The 19,413-nt window shown below is 50.8% G+C and overlaps 1 protein-coding gene across 3 annotated transcripts in view; it reads right to left on the bottom strand.

The window, feature by feature from the left end:
- The window catches only part of PIK3R5 (phosphoinositide-3-kinase regulatory subunit 5), a 59,401-nt gene extending 40,342 nt beyond the window's left edge, over positions 1-19,059 (bottom strand). For 2 of the 3 annotated variants that reach the window (XM_040453216.1, XM_040453218.1), the window contains exon 1: positions 18,917-19,059. The gene's annotated coding sequence lies outside the window, so the exon portion shown is untranslated. The remainder of the gene's footprint in view (positions 1-18,916) is intronic. The other variant, XM_040453217.1, reaches the window with a different exon arrangement.
- Positions 19,060-19,413: the final 354 nt, after the last annotated feature.

The raw sequence follows: 19,413 nt of genomic DNA, 5'->3' as shown, positions 1-19,413 counted from the left end.
AAAAAAAGTGAATAAACATTAAAAAAAAATTTTTTTAAACATATCAGATGAAGTGGACTTCAGAGCAAAGAGAGTTACCAGGGACCGACAGTGACATTACAGAATGGCAAGAAGATCAAGCCACCAAGAAGACACAGCAATCCTAAATGTTTTCCCCCAAACAATGACACTGCAAACTATGTGAGGTAAAAACTGGTAAAACGGGAAGAACTAGGCAAACCCATGATTATAACTGGAGATGTCGACCTTCTGTATCGTTTCTGAGCAACGATGCAGAATATCAGCAAGAACACAGAAAAACTCAATAACACCATCAACCACTAGGATCTAATAACACTTACAGAACACCCCACCCAACGACAGCAAAACACATACACAGTCTTTTCAAGTACCCACGGGACAGATCATATATCCTGGGGCATAAGACCAACCTCAACACATGTAAGAGAACTGAAATCATACAGAGCGTGTTCTCTGACCACAATGGAATCAAACTAGAAAGCAAACAGAAAGATAACACGACAATCTCCAAACACTTAGAAACTAAACACACATCAAGGGGTGCCTGGGTGGCTCAGTCGGTTAAGTGCCCGACTCCAGCCGAAGTCATGATCTCACAGCCCGTGAGTTCGAGCCCCGTGTCGGGCTCTGTGCTGACAGCTCAGAGCCCGGAGCCTGCTTCAGATTCTCTCTCTCTCTCTCTCTCTCTCTCTCTCTGCCCCTCCCCTGCTCATGATCTGTCTCTATCTGTCTCAAAAATAAATTAAAAACATTAAAAAAAAAAAAAAGAAACTAAACACATATCTGAAGACTCCATTGGCCAGAGAGGAAGTCTCAGGGGAAATCCAAAAATACACTGAACAGAAAGAAAAGAAATAAACAACATATCAAAGGTGGCGGGACACAGTGAAAGCGATTTTGAGGGGGAAATTTATAGCATGAAACACACACTTTATTTATTTTTTAAGTTTACATATTTTGAGAGAGACAGAGATCATGTGAGTGGGGGAGGGGCAGAGAGAGAGAGAGACAGAATCCAAAGCAGGCTCCGTGCTGTCAGCACAGAGCCTGATGTGGGGCTTGAACTCACAAAATCATGAGATCAAGGCCTGAGCCGAAGCCAAGAGTCAGATGCTTAACGGACTGAGCCACCCAGGAGCCTGTATGAAATACACACTTTAGAGCTGGCACATGGCCCAGAGGTTTATACCCCTGGGCATTTATCCCAGAGAAATGAGAAGTTATGTTCATCCAAAAACCTGTACGTGAATGCTTATATAAGCGGCTTTATCCATAATAGCCCCAACCTCGAAACAAGCCAGGTGTCCTTCGGTGGGTGAAGAGTTTAACAAACTATGGTACATCTACACCATGGAATACTATTCAGCAATAAAAAGGAAATAAGTGTTGATATACAGCACACACTGGATGAAATCTCCAGAAGATTACGCTGAATTGAAAAGCCAATCCCCAAGGATCATCTACAGTACGACTCAATGTACGTAACATTTTTGAAATGACAGAAAGTATAGAGCGGCCACAGCCTGGCATTAAGACGTTCACGATACATCTATCTGACAAATGATATTGAAACAAAGAGGAACGGATATTTCACAAAAGATAGGCAAATGATCGATAAACACATGAAAATACGCTCACCATCGCTGCTTATCAGGAAAATGGAGAGCTGAAACCACGATGAGATTACACTACACCAGAATAGCTAAAATTACCAAGACTAATTATAACAAGGGGGCCAGCAAACAGGAACCACCGTGCATTCTTGGTGCTATCATCATAATGGTGCAACCACTTTTAAAACTGTTTCGGCAGCTTTGTAAGGTTAACAGATACCCACCAAGAAGTGACCCAAGGACGCCACTCGTTTACCCAAAATAAACGAGAATATATATTGACAGAAAGACTTGTACAAAAATGTTCATGGCAGCTTTGTTTATCATGGCCTCAGACCGGAAACAATCTGGTCCGTCCACAGGGGAAGGGGTAAACATAGGTGGTATATACTACTCAGTAACGCAAGAAACCAAAACACCACGTGCTGATACGAGCCACAATATGGACGAAGACCAAAAAACACGGTACGTCTACGAGGCTGGACGCAAAAAGTTGGATGCTCTAATGGCTGCCTTTACAAGAAGTTCTAGAACGAACAGGCAAAACCGATCTATGGTACAGTAAATAAAAATGGCTGTTGCCTCTGGACGGTACGGGGAGAGCCAACCAGGAATGAGCACGAGGAAACTTTCTGGGATGACGGAAAGATTCTCTAGCTTGAAAAGAGCACAGGCTAAATGGGTACACACATTTGTTGGTAACTCGTCCCATTGTACAGTAAAATCTGTGCGCCCCACTGTATGAAAACCATACCTCAATAGAGATGTTCTTAAAGACTCATGTAATACAAACCAAATCTTTAGTTTCTCTTAGCCTGCCCATTTATCTGCACCCCATTTTTCCTTTTTCAGACACACAGGCATTGGCCACCTGTCTGGCCTGTTACACGTCCGGTCCTTTTCAATGCCTTGATATGCCCACATAATGCACCTAGAGTTGTCTCCCAAAAAGTGCATCTGATGGTCACCCCCTCCTTGCCCCTCAAAGCTAATGGCCTTTTCGTTGCCTTAGGACAAAGTTCAACCCCCCAACCTGGATTGCAAGACCCTGAGGGGTCTGGTCCCTCCCTCCCTGGGAGGTCACTTCTTCAGGGAAGGCTTCCTGACTCCCAGGCTGGGTTGCGTGTCCCCCACTTCCCCGACACCTATGCTGTAACTGCTTCCCCTACCGGGCTTTTCAATGGCAACAATGGCCCATCCATTATACATATGGTTCTAACCCCGGTATCTGGTGTAGGGCCCAGGCAGATTCTTCCTGGACAGCTATGTGAGCGTGCAAACGCACTCCGCAAACCAAAAGCCCCAACCAGACATGCGGCCACAATGTTGTGACCATACGAGCAATAGGGGATCTTCCTCAGGCTTTGGGGGAAATCACATCTGTCACCTCCCAGTGAGTCAGTCCTCGGAAGTGTCGAACAGGTCATTCTGGGCCACCCACGGTATGGCAGGCTATCTCAGAGACCTGCTTCCTCCTGCGTTTCCTCGGCCAGGGTCTGAAGGAAGAGATCGAGGTCAGAACCCAAGCTTTCCAGAAGCTGTTCCTATGGCCACAGAGCACAGGACAACATATGGTGCTATTAGTATGTTTCTTTCCGTACGCTGTTCCCTCCCCTCACTAGTGAGGCAACCACCTCGGGGAAGGTTGGTGGCAGAAAGGAAAAAAGACCTCTGGGCTCCTGGACAGCTCCTGGCAGGAAGGTTGGACCTCAGAGCTGGATTTCCGCTGATGTGAGGAGAGTAAAGCAATGGTTATTTTCTTTTTCTTTACATAAACTTTGATTTGTAGAGCGGTTGTAGGCTTAGAGAAAAGTTGATCAGAGAGTACAGAGTTGCCACATAGTCCCTCCGACCCCCTCACCTCTCCCGCCCACCGTTTCCCCCCATTATGAACACCTTTCATCACTGTGGTACATTTATTAAAACCGATGAACCCGTATTGGAACAACAGCATTAACCAAAGTCCACTGTTTATATGAGGGTTCCGTCTTGGTGTTACAGAGTTCTACAGTGTGATACAGTCGCTAAAATAAAAAATGTCATGTATCTACCACGCCAGCGTCATAAAGAATAGTTTTACTGGCCTCAAGTTCCTCTGTGCTCTATCTATTCATCCCTTCTCCTCTCTCCAACCCCCGGCAACCACTGGTCTTTTTTACTGTCTCTACAGTCTTGCCTTTTCCAGAATGTCACACAGTTGGCATCATACATGAGTAGACTCGTGTCTTCAGACTCGCCGCTTTCACTTAGTAATGTGCATCGGAAGTCCCTCCCTGTTGTTTCCTGTCTTATTTCTTTCTGACACTAAATAATAGTCCCTTCTGTGGATGTACTATTGTTCGTTTATCCGCTCGCCTGCTGAAGGGTATCTTGGCTGTTTCCAATTGTTGGCGAGTATGAATAACGGTGCTACAAACCATTTCACGGGCAGGTTTTCGTGTGGGAATAAGTTTTCAACTCGTTTTGGTAAACACCCAGAAGGCCAACTGCCAGATCATATGGCAAGACTTCTTAACTTTCCAAGAAACTGCCAGACTAGTCTTCCAAAGTGGCTGCGCCATTTTGCTTTCCTACCAGGAATGAGTCCGAGTTCCTGCTGTTCCACATCCTCACCAGCATTTGGTATTGTCAGTGTTTTGGATTTTAGCCATTCTAACACATGGATGGTGGTATCTCATTTTAACTTCCAATTTCCCTAGTGACGTATGATGGGGGCCATCTTTTTATATGCTTATTTGCCATGTGTGTATCTTCCTTGGTGAGCAGTGCAGAACTCACACCTATTTATTTTTGAAGTGAACTTTTCATTCAAGTATAACATCATGGACATACGTACACAGATCACCGGAATGCAGTTTGATGGGCTTTCGCAAAGTGATCCCACCCACAAAACCAGCACCTGGATCAAGAACCAGACTACCACCATTGGGGCGGGCGGGTGGCTCAGTCAGTGGAGCGTCCGACTTCAGCTCAGGTCATGATCTCGCGGTCTGTGGGTTCGAGCCCCGTGTTGGGCTCTGTGCCGACAGCTCAGAGCCTGGAGCCTGCTTCGGATTCTGTGTCTCCCTCTCTCTCTGCCCCTCCCCTGCTCGTGCTCTCTCTCTCTAAAATAAATAAACATAAAAAAGCAGACCACTATCGGTATCCTTAGGGACCCCACCTCCACCCGTGCCTCCTCTGGTCACTACACCATTGCCTATTTTTTAATTGGGTTGTTTATTTTCTTATTGTTGAGTTTGAAGAATTCTTTGCATATTTTTGATACAAGTTCTTTATCAGAGAAACGCTTTGCAAAGACTTTCTTCCAGCCTATGGCTTGTCTTTTCATTCTCTTTACAATGTCTTTACCAGAGCAGAAGTTTTCATTTTGAGTCCAACTCCTCAAATTTTTCTTTCATCGATCACAGTTTTGATGTCACCTCTAAAGACTCAGGGGCACCTGGGTGGCTCAGCAGGTTAAGCCTCCGACTTTGGCTCAGGTCATGATCTCACGGCTCGTGAGTTCCAACCGTGCATCAGGCTCATTGTCAAATCCAAGGTCATCTGGCTTTTCTCCTATTATCTTCTAGGAGCTTCACAGTTTTGCATTTTACCTTTAGGTATATGATTTGTTTTGAATTAATTTTGTGAAAGGTTTAAGCCTAACGTCTCAATTCACTTTTTGCTGTGGATCCTGTGTGCCAGCACCACCTGTTAGAAAGGCTATCCATTTCTCCTTTGTTTTTTTGCCAAAGATCAGTTGATAACATCTGTGTGGGTCTGTTTCTGGGCTCTCTATTCCATTCCATTCCATTCATCTATTTGTATATTCTTTCCCCTATATCACATCGTTTTGGTTACCATACGTGTATAGTAAGTCTTTTTTTTTTTTAATGTTTATTTTTGAGAGAGATGGAGACAGAATGCGAGTGGGGAAGGAGAGAGAGAGAGACACAGAATCCGAAGCAGGCTCCAGGCTCTGAGCCATCAGCACAGAGCCCTATACAGGGCTCAAACTCGTGAATCACAAGATCATGACCTGGGTCAAAGTCGGACACGTAACTGACTGAGCCACCCAGGCGCCCCTACAGCTTTATAGTAAGTCTCGAAGTCAGTTCTTCAACTTTGTTCTTTTTCTTTAACATTATGTTAGCTATTCTGATCTTTTTCCTTTCCATATAAACTTTAGAATCAATCTGTTGACGCAGACAAAGTAATTTGCTGGGATTTTCATTGGAATGGCATAAAATCTACAGACCAAGTTGGGAAGAACTGCCATATTAACAGTATTGAGTCTGCCTATCCATGAACATGGAACATCTTTCAATTTATTTAGATCTTCTTTGACTTCATTCACCAGGGTTTTGTAGTTTTCCTAATATAGATCCTGTACATATTTTATTAGATTTATTCCTGAGTATTTTTTTTTTTTTTTTAGTGCTCATGTCAATGGTGTGTATTTTTTATTTCAAATTCCAATAGCTTATTGCTGGTATATAAAAAACAACAGATTTCTTTGTATTAATCTTGCATCTTGCAATCTTCCCATAATCACTTATTAGTTTATTTTTTTTCCTGTCATTTCTTTAAGATTTTCTACACAGATAATCTGGAACATATTATAGAGAATTGATATCATTTGTTCTTTAAGTGTTTGGTAAATTCACCAGTGAAACCGTCTGGGCCTGGTGCTTTTAGTTTTGGAAAGGTATTATTTATTGATTAAATTTCTTTAATAGATACAGTTCTATTCCAATGGCCAATCCTTGTGTGACCTTTGGTAGATTGTGTCTTTCAGGAATTGGTGCATTTTGTCTAAGTTATCAAATTTGCGGGTATAGAGTTCTTCATAGCGTTCCTTTATTATCTTTTTAACGTCCACAGGATTGGTAGTGCTTTCAACTTTTTAAAATTCAGATATAATCCACATAACAGAAAATCCACCACTTTAAGGTGCATACGTCAATGGGTTTTTTTTTTTAATTTTTTAAATGTTTTTATTTTATTTCTGAGAGAGAGAGACAGAGTGTGAGTAGGGGAGGGGCGGAGTGAGAGGGAGACACAGAATCCGAGGCAGGCTCCAGGCTCTGAGTTGTCAACACAGAGCCCGATGTGGGGCTTAAACCCACGAACCACGAGATCATGACCTAAGCCGAAGTCGGTTGCTTAACCGACTGAGCCACCCAGGGGCCCCGAGTGGTTTTTAACATATTCACTACGTTGTACATCCATGACCGTGATCTAAATCCAGAACATGTCCATCACTCCAGAAAGAAACCTCATACTTACTAGCAACGACTTCTCCCTCCCCTTATCATCTGGCAACCGCTAATCTACTCTCTGTTTCTATGAATTTCCTTTTTCTGGACATTTCATGTAAATGGAATCACAATACATCATCTTTGGCATCTAGCTTTCTTCACTTAGTGTGTTTTCTAGGTTTATCCATGTTGTAGCACATAACAGTAGTTATTCCTTTTTATGGCTGAATGGTATTCCACAGTAGGGACGTGTCATGGCCGTTTATTAAATACTTCAGTTTATGGACCAACATTCATATTGGATACCTGAAGGCGACCTGCTCCCAGCCCAGAGCAAAAGAAAAAGATGAGAGACATTTTCCAGGTAGGCAGTTTTCCTTCTGCAGGAAGGCCAGTAAGAAATCAACCTAGCCTGGAGTCTCCTCTGTAATATAAAAGAATCCTGCTTGAAGCTTAAATAAACCATTGCCACCACCGTTAGGTCCTTCCCATGATGGAGTCCCCTCTGCCCACCAGGCACCTGACCAGGCAGGCATCCCTCCATTTGCACATATGGAAACTACGGCTGAGAAATAAAGCCACTTTCTCAAGGTCTGCTGGAAGGATGCCAGCTCAGGTCTGCCCAACGTCAAAGCCCTCCTTGGCTGTCATGTGACATGTCGAACTCTCTACCTGATTGCTCTAGTACTGGGAGTTCCTCACCTTTTCGTGCCCTAGACCCACTGGCAATCCGGAAAGGTCTACAGACCCCTCTTCCGAATGACGTTTCGAATGCACCAAACAAAACGCACGGGACTGCAAAGGAAACGAATTGCACCGAGTTACAATGACGAATGTTTTGTGCGTGATAATCAGACTTGCGGAATGGTAGTTTGTATTTTTCCCAACGCATTAAGTGACAAAATCCAGCCGTGGGTCGGAGGACCATCATCACCCGAAAGTAGCAAAAAGCATACATGACATCTGAGGGACTTCCAACATGAACTGCAAAGTGATACGAACATATCTGGATCCCTCCTGGTGACCCCGTCCCAGGTGCTACCAATATGCCTATGGCTTGTTGTCCGCCTTCATAACGGAAAGAAACGCCGAACTTCAGTTAGAGGGGAGTGAAAACAAAGATGGTACCCGTTTCCCATCCAAGTCCTTGGACCCCTGGGTGAGAGTCTCTGCTCCCCAGAGGCTGTGGGACCCACAGGAAGAGAAATATGGGCCAAGGGAGCAGCGAGGTCCTGTCCCTCTCTGAGACCCGTTGTCGTCTCTGGCTGGTCACCGTATCCAAGGGGGCCTGCCGTGGGGAGGGGTCACCCTCCTTTGCTCACTCTCCTTCCCCGGTCTAGAATTCCTCCAGTCCTCTCCTCTTCTGGGAACCTCCCTAGGTAGTGTTTCTGTTTCTCCTGCTGGTTCCCCTCTTATCATGGTCTCCCCGAGCCTCTCTCTCTCTCAAGACAGTTGAATGCCTTCTTAAAACAACACCCTAGAGAGGTCTGGGGAATTTCGAATCTCTCATTTCAGACTTCTTGTATGACTTCAGAAGGGCAGCCCCTGAGCACGGGTCCCTTGGGAGAGGGGGAAGCCCCGGCTGAACGTGTGCTACAGAAGCACTGAATGAAAACCCAGGGCCGGCCCGGCAAGGGGAAGGGGGGCACGGGGGCCCAGCGGTTCCCTGTGCAGAGAGCCGCCCGTCCTCCCTCCTCGTGGGTAGTGGAGAACGACAGGAGAAGCCACGTAACCTCCCTGAACCTCATTTCTTCACCCCTAAAAGGGGAGACGGGCATCTTCACGGTGGCAGATCACGGGGTGGGGGCCGGACACCAGGGATGCTTGAGTGCGCCCCCAAACCAACCGCCAGGCATGTTCAGAGTTGGCCCCTCACAAGACGAGTCCCAGGGAAAACTCACCAAGTGGTGAGCACCAGAGTGGTGCTGCTTTCTGGTGCTTTACTAAAGGCTCAGGGCACAAAATGGTCACAGCTTCCCACCCCCCCCCCCCCAAAACCTCCTGCCTTTCTGAAACTCGGCCAGGGAGGGGATGTTTTGGGGCACAGCCAGAGCCCGGACGCAGCCCTCCTCACCCCCTTCCCTTTCCTCCTCTATAATCAAGGTGCCCTTGGAGGGCTCCCTCTTGTCTCAGCGCCGGTGTCTCCATGGAAAAAGGGACTTCTGAGGGCGCTGCAGCTCCAGTCCGGGCCAAGAGGGACAAAGCATTTGCCACATCACCGCCCCCCCTCTTCGCCAGCCGAGAGCAGCGGCCTCAGCTGCAGTGGTCCGGGGCCCAGAGACCATTCTGCGTGCTGTCTGACCACGGTGATCGAGGTGGGGGGACCACAGGCAGGGGGAGGACAGAGGCAGGGAAGGCCGACCCCACAGGAGCACATGCCCACAGTGACCTACATGTCAGCAAGACAGGGCACCTGTTTCCATGGTTCCCGAGACCTGCCGGCTCCCCACAGCAGGGACTGGGGGTGGGAGGGCAGGGGACAGAAGGCGGGAGGGAGTGGCAGAGACAAGAGAGGATGGGCGGCGGAGGAGGGATGGTAAGCAGGGGGCTTGAAGGGCAGGGTTGCCTAGAAATACCCTTCAAGCGGCCTGGGCCTGGCCCCGATGAAAGACAGTCAAAAACAAAAACAGAAAAGCCAAAATGTACACCAGCAGCCCCAGGGTTTCCTGTTTTTCTAACAAATCACCAATGATTTCCAAGAAAAGCAAGCCGCGCTGCGCTCGGGCCCCGGGCACAGCCGCAGAATTTGCACATCTGGCCTGTGCTTCGAGAGCGCCGCGTAGCCCCCTGGCACAGGATGTGGCGGAGCCCGGGAGGTCTGCAGCTCCCGGGTGCACGGGGGCGCGGGCCAGGAGCGCCCCGGGGCCTCGCGGACCCTCCCCGGGGTCACGTGGGTGGGCTGCCCCAGGCCCGTCGATTTCGCGGCGCAGGGGCTCCAGGGAGACCCCGCGGGGCCAGCTTTCCCGAGAGGAGGGCGGGGCGCCCCGCGAGTCCTCGCAAGCGCCCCCCCCCCCCCGCAACACACACAAGGTCCGGGGCGCTTTCCGAAGCCCCTGGAGGGATGCGCAAGCCCTGCGGCTGGGCTGAGGGTCCGTCTCCCCAGCCCATGACGCTCGCCCCTTCTCACCTCCCTCCCCCCCCCAGGGAAGCGCCCCCTGCCCCTGCCGACCCCAGCCCTCTTCCCTCCTCATCAGGAACCAGAGCCTCCTCAGGGACTCCTGCATGGCCCGAGGCCCCAGGACTTGAGCACAGGACTCCTTCCCTGCCAGCCCTTCCATCGAGGAGGGGGCGGGGGGGGGGGGAAACCAAGGGTTTGCAGGCGCAGAAATGGAGCGACCTCGCTTCACCCATTCAGGCTGAGGGCAAGGCCCGCAGGGCCCCCCTGCTCCCCCTGCCCCCCCCCCCGGGGGGCGGGCAGAGTCGTGGATGGAAGGGAGGCAGAGCGATCGTCAGGCTAACACCAGGCACACAGGCGTATCTTTTGCTGAACCACCCGCAAGTGCGCTCCTGGTTGCACACACGATGAGTCACCACCAAATACTAGACTGAACTGTACCAAACAGCAGCGAGTATCTACTGAGCAAGAGGTTCAGTCCGCTACCTCAGCGCGCATCCCTTAACAGCAAAGGCATTCTTGGGGCGCCCGGGTGGCTCAGTGCGCTGAGTGCCCAACCCTGGCTCAGGGCACGATCTCGCGGTTCACGAGCTGGAGCCCGGCATCAGGGCTCTCTGCCGTCAGCAAGGGGCCCGCTTCGGATCCCCTGTCTGCCTCTCTCTCTGCCCCTGCCCTGCTTGTACTTTCTCGCTCTCAAAATAAACATTAAAAACAAACAAACAAACAAACAAACAAGGACATTCTCCAATCTGAAGACGCTATAATCACACTGAGCAAAAGAATAAGGATTGTGCAATGATGTCTGCGGTGCCCCAGGGATGTCCACACTTTGCAGAACACCTGCTCTGTGCCTGACAGCCCACCATCCCCGTGTCTGGGGCTGGGGCTGGGGCTGGGGGCGGGGGCAGCTGGGGGACCACCCCACGCTGGGAGTTTTCTCTGGACAGGCTGCAAAGCAAACGTGTGAAATTCCTCCGCAGCCCGGTGACCAACACAAAATGAGAATTCTCTGATTTATAGTCCAGTCCCCCGGCTGCTCACGTCTCCCCAGCCGAGGCCCCAGACACTGGACCATCCCCATCGGGCCCTGCCCAAAGTCCTGGCCCGCAGAATCCATGAGCAGACCACTACGTGTTGGGGTCGTCTGTCACACGGCCATAGTGTCTGGAACATACATCATCGGGTAGGGCCCACACGGTCACAGAGACTGGGAGCCGCTGGACCACGTGGTCAGAAGAGCCCGGATGGAACAGCTAAAAAGCAAGCTGCTCAGAGACCGGTGCCATCCAACCGGGCAACTGAGACCATCGCAAGCAATTCGGAGACGAAAAGGCCCTTGGAGAGGGCGTCCAACCTGAATTCATCTACTCAAATACAAACTCTTCGTATCAAGTGGATGTGACCACGAGGTATTTTGCTGGATGCTGTGGAAGAAACAACCAGGACTAATATACCGCCCTTCATCCCAGATGCTGAGCTTTGCTGATGCCAGCATGGAAGGTGCCACATTCTGGGGACTAGAATGACCACGGCAGCACATCAGGCATGCTCCTGCCTCAGGACCTTTGCACTCGCTGTTCTCTCTGCTGGGCGTGCTCTTCTCCCAGATGTCTGCTAGCTTCACTCCCTCGCCTCCTCCAGACTTAATGCTATATTCTCAATGAGGACTTCTGGAAAACCCCACCTTTAGCACATCCTGTTTTATTTTTTCCGCCTCTTACCACCAACTGATACACTGTTCATGTTACTTTTTTTTTTTTAATGTTTACTTATTATTTTTGAGAGAGAGAGAGAGAGAGAGAGAGAGAGAGCAAGTGGGGTGGGGCAGAGAGAGAGGGAGACACGGAATCCAAAGCGGGCTCCAGGCTCCGAGCTGTCCGCACAGAGCCCGACGCGGGGCTCGAACTCACGAACCGCGAGATCATGACCTGAGCCGAAGTCGATGCTTAACTGACCGAGCCCCCCAGGCGCCCCTGTTCATGTTACTTATTATTGGTCGCACTCACTGCCCGTCCTTTTCCTCCAGCCCCATCCGAATGTAAGGCCACGAGGCTGAGTGAATGGATAATGAATGAAAGGGACAAGTAAGGGAGTTCAAGGGTGATAAAGGAGACAGGCACAGGATTGCACACACCTAGCTCGACTGAGATACAGGTGCTGCTTTTCTCCTACGAATCATCCAACTGACCCACAGTGAGCCCTCGGGACGGTCGGCTGCTTGACCTGGACGGCGGCCGGGAGGCATCCCTGGGTTCAAATCAAGCCATCTGCCAAATCGTTGTTCCTCGGATCGACTCGCGTCTTAGAAAGTCAAGGAAGCAATGGGGCGCCTGGGTGGCGCAGTTGGTTGAGCGTCCGGCTTCAGCCAGGTCACGATCTCGCGATCTCGCGGGATCTCGTGATCTCGCGGTCCGGGAGTTCGAGCCCCGCGTCGGGCTCTGGGCTGATGGCTCGGAGCCCGGAGCCTGTTTCCGATTCTGTGTCTCCCTCTCTCTCTGCCCCTCCCCCGTGCATGCTCTGTCTCTCTCTGTCCCAAAAATAAATAAACGTTGAAAAAAAAATAAAAAAAAAAGAAAGTCAAGGAAGCAATGAGGAAAACTACTGTTTCATCTTGTGTCTTTAATTCTAACCAAAAATTAAACAACAACAACAGAAATGTTTGCAAAACAGGAGCCGGAGAAACACGGGGAGAAAAAAAACGACCACGTCGCCCCAAAGTCTGGACTGATGGTGGGAGAAGGCACTAGGCACACCCAGGCACACGTCTCGGATGTTAAGAAAGCGGATGTCTAAGGGATCAGGGATCAGAGAGCGGGGCTTAACATGAAAAGGGTAAACAGTGGAGCCAAATGAGAGAGTCTCACGAAGGAGGAAAGGGGGAGAACATGAAGGGGCCGGCACGACTCCTGGGATACATGCCAAAGACAGAAGGGAGGTCCCCTCCGCCCCCAAAAAGAATGAACACAAAAGAGCAGAAGTGAGCAAGTCAGGAAAGGAAGACTTGAGAACAACCCGGAAGCCTTCAAAAAGGGCTTGTGGAGTTATTTTCTGAACCCAAGCTGGAGATGAGGCTAGGGAGCTATCATTACAGATGCTCCAGACAAGGCAGAACCGTTCCACAGCTATTTCCTCCGACTTTTATCTCAAAGACAATGGGCATCGTCCTGGAAAGTATGGATTAAAGAGGATTTAGGGGCGCCTGGGGGGCTGAGTCAGTTGAGTGTCCGACTTCAGCTCGGGTCACAATCTCAGGGTTCGTGGGTTCAAGCCCCGCATCGGGCTCTGTGCTGATGTCTCGGGACCCGGAACCTGCTTCAGATTCTGTGTCTCCCTCTCTCTCTGCCCCTCCCCCTGCTTTCCCTCTGTCTCTGTCTCTGTCTCTCTCTCTCAAAAATAAATAAACGTTAAAAAAATTTTAAAGAGGATTCATTTAATCAACAGCAAGCACATTTGGGGGAGGGGGGGTCCAGAAATCTCCAGGAGCTCAGGGTCAGAGGGGAAGATGGGCTTCTGAGAGGTCACTATGCACAGCGGCAAAATCATCACTACCAATGACAAACACGAGACAGAGATCGCTAGAAAAACACGCAAAAGACCTGAATAAATCCTTCATGAAGGAGGCTCTCCAAATGGCCAATAAACACGAAAAGGTGCTCAATTAAAAAACAATTTTTTTTAACATTTTATTTATTTTTGAGAGACACAGCCTGAGCAGGGGAGGGTCAGAGAGAGAGAGGGAGACACAGAATCCGAAGCGGGCTCCAGGCTCCGAGCTGTCAGCACAGAGCCCGATGCAGGTCTCGAACTCACAAACCGCGAGATCGTGACCTGAGCCGAAGTCGGATGCTCAACCGACGGAGCCACCCAGGCGCCCCAGACGTGCTCAGTTTTGTTAGTCAGAAGGGAAATGCAAATTCAAACCACGAGCCACCCACCAGGATGGCCCAAATGGAAAACACAGAAAACCCTGTTCGTGAGGACATGAAGCACCTTGAACTCTCGCGACTGCAGGTGCGCTCGAGCGCAACCCAGTATGGTCGTTTTCCAAGTGGAAAACCATTTGGCAGTACCCACCAAAGTGCAACTCGTGCGTGCCCCGCAACACAGCAATCCCACTCCCGGATGCACACTCGAAGGACGCGCACCACAGGGTCCGGAGCAGTGCCTTTCAAACTAGTGAGGCGTCCCAGGGGAGGTGAATAAGGGCAAGGCGCAATAAAAACCTGGAGGAGGAAGAAGGTCAACTAGCAGCACTTGGCCAAGAGGGCAACTCCACACCAGAATTTTCAGCCTTGGGATTCAGAAGGTCCCACCAACAAGGGGGCGGGGGGGGGGGGGGGGAGACCAGGGGAGAAAGGACCACCACCGAGGGAACAGGGTTCTGGAGTCAAATAGAGAGTCTGCTGCTTAAAACGAGCTGAAGATTGCAGATGCCGATGAATACATCTCAGAGTCATAAGGAAACCTGAGTCCGTCAAAGGGAACCATGGCTAATCGCCTTTGAAGAACTGGAGAAAATGAAAGACGGACACGGGAAAGATGGAGAATGAGACAGACAGACCAAGGCGGAGACGGACGCTAGAAAAGGCCGTCCCAGTTTTAGAGACGAGCAAAGTCGTAGACTCTTGGAAGCCACAGTCTCTGAGCCGGGCAGCCCCCATGCCATTAAGGCAGTCTGGGGGTACTCAGGGAAGGACCCAGAGACCGCCAGGGGCTAGAACGGCTTCACGAACAGAAGACATGAAAACGCGCAGAAGTGGCGTATCTGGGTTTGAGCGAGTCCTGTGAGAGCCTCATGACAACGTGGAAAAGCACGAACTGCGGGTGACAGACGGGTGGCTTCAGCCCTAGCTCCATGACTGTCCGCAAAAGGGCCTTGAGGGTCTTTATCTGCAGGGACGGCTCTCTTAAAATGCCAGAGAGCTCTGTCTTTGGCCCTTCAAAGCATGTCATTTTTTAAAAATTACTTTTTTAGGGGCGCCTGGGTGGCTCAATGGGTTAAGCATCTGACTTTGGCTCAAGTCGTGACCTCACGGTCCGTGGGTCTGAGCCCCACGTCGGGCTCCGGGCCGACAGCCCAAAGCCTGGAGCCTGTTTCGGATTCTAGGTCTTCCTCTCTCTCTGCCCCCCCCCCCCCACTTGCTCTCCCAAGCAGGCTCTGCACTGTCAGCGCAGAGCCTGATGCAGGGATTGATCTCCCAAACCATGAGATCACGACCTGAGCCGAAATCTAGGACGATCAACCAACTGAGCCACACAGGCGTCCCCAGGGCATGCCATTTTAAAAACTGTGGTGTAATGTGAATAGCATAAAATGTATCATTTTAATCATTTTAAAATACGCAGCTCAGTGGCATTAAGAACATTCACGTTGTCCCATAGCCACTACCGCCTCCTGTCTCCAGATCTTTATCCACACCCATGAAACAAACGCTCAGTCCTCATTCCCCTCTTCCTAGTCCCCAGCCCCTCTAGTCCCTACCCTTCCTGCCGTCTCTATGAGTCTGATGACTCTAGGAACCTCATATACGTGGGATCATACTGGATGTGTCCCTTGTGACTGGCTCATTTCACTTAACTTGAAGTCTTTAAGGTTCATTCTGTCGTGACATGTCAGAATTCTACTCCTTTTTCAGATCAAATAATATTCCACTGCATGCGTATGCCGAATTTCGTCTGCCCGTTCATCTGTAGGTAGACATTATTGATTCCACCTTTTGATACAGAATGCCATTTTTTATGAACGGTTTCCAACGGAGCTCAGAAGGCATGTGAGCCGCACGACAGAAGGGATAAGGCACCTTTATGTGACAGTGTCGATTCAGAAAGATCTCAAACCGATAGAGTTCAAACACGGATGAGACTCCTGATTGTCCTCCTACAATTCTCCTTTCTTCTATAATAACACGATGTTCAGCAATTTCAGATTACATTTCTCACGATTCTCTTGTTAGCCCAGCGTGGCCATGCGGCTACATTCTGGCCCGTGGAATAGAAGTAAATGTTGATGAGTACAATTTCCGAGGCATGCCTTCTTTCTCTTTCCTCTTCCTGCTAGCTGGAATGCAGATATGATGGCAATTGCTAGAGCAGCCACTTTGCACCATGAGATGAGAGCCACATGTGGAGAGAGAAATAAACCCCTCTCATCTACACCACCGCCCTGTTGTGCTTCTCTGATACAACAACAGGCAAACCAATATACTAACTGTTTCCATCAATACTGAGTTGTTGAAGAAGCAACGTTAGATTTTGGGAGTGGGGGGGGGGCTGTTACTACATCATTTAGATACAGGTGGTAGGATTTTCCCCCAATTTGTGGAGCATGGTTTATGAACTGACCTGAAACAGAGACCGCAAAGCATACCTCCAAATTCCCTTACAAGGAGACACATCAGAAAAGCTGAAGTCATCCTCCCAGAGAAGAGGTATACATCTTCTATATGGCGTGCCCGCCTCTGGGTACCCCACTTTGGGGGAGCGACAGCAGAGGCTGAATTCTTTAAATTAATTATCCAGATATTCTTCGGAGCAAACAGGGTTGGCCAGCTAGTACGGAAGCAATTTAAGTGGAGTGGGCACGGTTTTGATAAACGTTAGTAGAGATAATCTCTCGCTGGTTGCGTAGACAGCAGAGTGCAAATGCAGTATGGGCATTACAAAACCGTCCCTCCCAAACCGTTTCATGAGCAGCGATGTCTCCAAGGCAAAGCTATGAAGACAACAAAATGATCGGTGACCGCCAGGGGTGGGGGGCAGGGGAAAGGGAGAGATAAACAAGAGCACAGAGGAATTCTAGAGTGTTCAAAATGCTCTGCGTAATATTATAATGATGGACGCAGGTCATTACACATTTGCCGAAAACTCACAGAATGTGCCACGCCAGCAGCGAACCCTAAGGTAAACTATGCATCCGGGGCGGTGATGACATGTCAATACAGGTTCATCCTTGGTTAGAAATGTTCCATTCTGGGGGCGCCTGGGTGGCGCAGTCGGTTAGGCGTCCGACTTCAGCCAGGTCACGATCTCGCGGTCCGTGAGTTCGAGCCCCGCGTCGGGCTCTGGGCTGATGGCTCAGAGCCTGGACCCTGTTTCCGATTCTGTGTCTCCCTCTCTCTCTCTGCCCCTCCCCCGTTCATGCTCTGTCTCTCTCTGTCCCAAAAATAAATAAAAACGTTGAAAAAAAATTAAAAAAAAAAAAAAAGAAATGTTCCATTCTGGTAGGTGGTGTTCAGAACGGGGGAGGCTATGCATGGGGTCGGGGGTATATGGGAAAACTCTGTACCTTCCTCCCAATTTTGTTGCAACCTTAAAATTGCTTTAAAGGAATTAAGTCTCTTTTGAGAGAGAGAGAGAGAGAGTGAGCAGGGAAGAGGGGCAAGAGCAAGAGAGAGAATCCCAAGCAGGCTGCACACTCAATGTGGAGCCGGACCCGGGGCTCGATCCCGTGACCCCGGGATCATGCTCTAAGCCGAAACCAAGAGCCGGACGCTCAACCGCCTGAGCCGCCCAGGCGCCCCGTGAAGTCTTTACTAAAAATAATAATAATCGTGTTGCCATCTCCGTCCACCGAGTGGGTCGCAGGAGTGACAGCGGGAAGGAATCCCTTATCTTCAAACTCACTGAATGGGGAGGGGGAGGGGCAACACCCGAGGCGGACCGAACCGCGGCCCCCACCCCATCCCTTCCACACCCTCCATACGGCAGCGTTGATGGGGACCCAGCAGCACAGAGCCGTGGCCCAAGGAAGGGCGTTCTCCATGCCTCTCGGGACAGTGGCTGGACCGTCACGGCACGCGGCCTCGGGCAGGGGGCAGGACGACAGGGGAATGGGGCGCTGTCGGCCCCTCCTTCTTCATCCACGGCCTCCAGTACACGGCCATGCGGCCTTGAGGGCTCGCTTCCGACATTTCCCACGGGTCCCCCGGGTGCCGCGTTTTTCCACCTGACTCGGGTACCTTCTAGAAGCCCAAACGGCTCACGTGCCGTGGGCCTGAGCTCCTTAGCCTCACTAGTTCAGAAATGCGTGTCTAGATTGTAGATGCCACCCAAGGCTAGTCTGTCCCCACCCAAGCCCACGCCTGCCTCTCTACACTAGGAGGTGTGATGACCGACTTCTTTAAAGGCACCTAGATTTCCCCCCCTCCTCTCACATCTTACGGCACCTTACATGCAGACAAACCGCCGTGAGGGCACTCTGACCCGCGGGCTCGTGCGTGGATGCCACGGGAGTCCTCTGCACCTGTGCCCTGTGGCTGGGCAGCTCGCATCTTGCGACCTCTCTCTGATGGCTTCAGAGGGCCAGCTCACCACAGCAAACAGCCTCGGGGCGAGAGAAGTCAGGTGGCGACGGTAAGCCCCACGCCTGGGTCACCCGCTTGCTGCGGAGGGGGAGCTACAGGATTCCCGTCCCCGGGGCCACCAGAGCCTGGGGCACTTTACCCGTCCGGACGGTCGTGTTGGGTCACAGAGATAGTAAGGGGCCCTGGACGCAGGCGCGCACTCTCCCGTGGGGGCCGTGGCAGTGGCCCCAGGCTGGCGGGGGGTGGGGGGGGGACCCCAGGGCTGCCACAAGTGTCTGAGGAGGCGGGAGGCCAGTGTCAGCCTCCTTGGCCCGTTTTTCAGGTGGGCACAGAGAGGGCTGCACCTTGGATGAATCAGGACAGGAGGGTTCTGGCTCCTGGGGCGTCTTCCCCCCGCTCTCTCCTCCCCCCCAGAAGGTCCCCTTTCCTCTCCAAAGCATCACTCCCGCTCGAAGGGGAAAAAAGAAAAAAGGAAGAAAAAAAGACCCTCGTCCTTGCTCACCCTGACCCGTCACCCTGCTTGTGAGTGACAACAAGTGACAGAAGGGAGTCGCCCGTCGCTCTGAAGGTTCCCATTAGGCTACCAGAGCCACATTCGTGAATATGCAAGTTAATAACGCTTACTGGTGATACCTCACTTTCTCCCAGTTTAAAAACTTGACTTCTCGGGGCGCCGGGGCGGCTCCGTCGGCTGAGCGTCCGACTTCGGCTCAGGCCATGATCTCGCGGTTCGTGAGTTCGAGCCCCGCGTCGGGCTTCCTGCCGCCAGCCTGTCAAGGCAGAGCCTGCTTCGGATCCACTGTCCCCCTCTCCGTGCCCCTCCCCTGCTTGCCCTCTCCCCAAAATATTAAAAAAAAAAACCCAAAACTTGACTTCTACACTTCCCTCGGCCTCCTCCAGGGTCAGCAGGGCCAGGCACCCTTGGGGATGTTTAAAGAATCCCCAGAAATTGGGGCGCCTGGGTGGCGCAGTCGGTTAAGCGTCCGACTTCAGCCAGGTCACGATCTCGCGGTCCGGGAGTTCGAGCCCCGCGTCGGGCTCTGGGCTGATGGCTCGGAGCCTGGAGCCTGTTTCCGATTCTGTGTCTCCCTCTCTCTCTCTGCCCCTCCCCCGTTCATGCT

The sequence above is a fragment of the Herpailurus yagouaroundi genome, unplaced genomic scaffold (genome assembly GCF_014898765.1).
Source record: "Herpailurus yagouaroundi ecotype Mexico unplaced genomic scaffold, PumYag 208, whole genome shotgun sequence".
Lineage (NCBI taxonomy): Eukaryota > Metazoa > Chordata > Mammalia > Carnivora > Felidae > Herpailurus > Herpailurus yagouaroundi.
This window is presented reverse-complemented; position numbering and strand designations above follow the sequence as displayed.